The following is a 2020-nucleotide window of genomic DNA, read 5'->3' on the forward strand; positions in this document are numbered from 1 at the left end:
TAAACTGGATTATCAGAAGCATTTTAGTTTCATGAGATCCCATTTGTCAATCAATGGACTTAAAGTTTGTGCCATAGGAGTCTTGTTCATAGAGTCTTTTCCTGTCGCTGTATATTTCTATATATTCCCAAATTTCTTCTCTTTCTGATTCAGTGTATCATGGCTTATGTTGAGGTCCTTGATCCATTTTGAGTTTTATAAGTGATAAGAGATAGGAATCTAGACTCATTTTTCTATACACTGATAATCCAGTTTAACCGGTGCCATTTGTTGAAAATGCTGTCTTATATTCACTGGGTATTTATGGCCTCAAAAAACAAGCTGGATGTAAATGTGTGAATTTAAATCTTGATCCTCAGTTTTATTCCACTGATCATTGTGTCTCTTTTTAACCTATAATGTTTTAATTACTGATCACTGTAGTATATTTTTTGAAATATAGGATTGCAATGCCTTTAGCAGTTTATTGTTCAGGGCTATTTGGCTTTCCTGTGTTTTATTTCTCTCTCTTCTTTCTCTCTCTCTCTTTCTCTCTCTTTCTCTCTCTCTCTCTCTCTCTCTCTCCCTTTCTCCTCTCATTTCTGTGTGTGTTTCCATATAACATTTGAGAGAGGTTTTTCAACTTCTGTGATTAATTTTGATGGAATTTTAATGGGTATTTTATTTCATTGAATGTGAGGATTTCTTTTGGTAAAGCTACTGCATAACATGAGAGGTCTTTCTATCTTCTGGTATCCTCTTCAATTTCTCTCTCCAATGTCATAAAGTTTTAATTCTACAAATTTTCTATTTTCTTTGTCTGATGTATGTCAAAATATCTTATTTTTTTGAGGCTATCATAAGTGGGATTGTTTGTTGAGGGTATACACGAAGGCTACTGATTTGAGAGCATTAAATTTATATCATGCTGAATTTCTGTATATTCTTATCTGTGCTAGGAGTTTTCAAGTGGAGTCTTTAGGGTCTTTTGTGTTACAATCATATCATCTGCAAATAAGAATACCATTTCCCTTGAATTCTTCATACTGATTTCATACATTCAAACCTATACCCACTTTTCCTTGTTTGTCTTATTGCTCTTGCTAAGATTTCAAATACTATATTGAAAAGGAATGGGAAGAGCTGACATCCATGCATTCTTGTCTGTCTTGAAGCTGTTGACCAGGGGTCCATTAGATCCTCAAACAATCCTCTTGCTCTTGGTTACCCACTGTAACTTCATGGTAAGATCCTATTACTGAAGACACTTCATACATGAACTGAAGGATAAAAAAAGAGAAATCAAGCTGATGCTGACTTCAAAACCTCATCTGTATTTGTTGTTTTCCACAGTGCTGAAAGGCACTGTGTATGCTTCCTGAATTGAAAATCAATCATCAATCTTAACAACCTGGGATTCCTGGGAACTACAGCAATTTGCCTTGCAAGATACTCACCCTGGAGCAATAGTGGCTATATTTATGGGAGTAACCAATCACATTCTTATTGGATTTATGTTCCTCTTCATAGGATAGAGCCCATATCTGACACTGATTTTAGGCTTTGGAATTTGAGGCTAGACAGTTCACAGGATATAAGGGAAAGCATAATACTAGATTTCTGATAACTAGATATATTCTTAATCTGACTCCTAAGGACCTCTTGTTATATCCTTATATTAATGCATCTCTCATTAAGCTTCTTTATGAAGCAGATAATGAATTACAAATAAACACACAGCTGATCAGCCTGCACAGAGCAAAATGCTGGCTGAGTGCTTATTCCTGAATAGGACACCTTTATGAATCTTCTGCCTCCCAAGACTTAGGGATCATTGCAGAAAACGGGGCAGAAAGATTCTAAGGTCAGAGGTGGTGGAAGACCACAAGGAAATAGAATTTTCCAGGAAGCCTGTACAATAATTGTAATGAACTCACAGCCATAGGGAGAGCATGCATAAGTCCCACGTAAGCTGAAGGCAGAAAAAAATCACAGCAGAGTCTTGGGAATGTGGGAAAGAAACTCCAAAAATACCCCAGAA

The sequence above is a fragment of the Nannospalax galili genome, unplaced genomic scaffold (genome assembly GCF_000622305.1).
Source record: "Nannospalax galili isolate Female #2095 unplaced genomic scaffold, S.galili_v1.0 scaffold425, whole genome shotgun sequence".
Taxonomy (NCBI): domain Eukaryota; kingdom Metazoa; phylum Chordata; class Mammalia; order Rodentia; family Spalacidae; genus Nannospalax; species Nannospalax galili.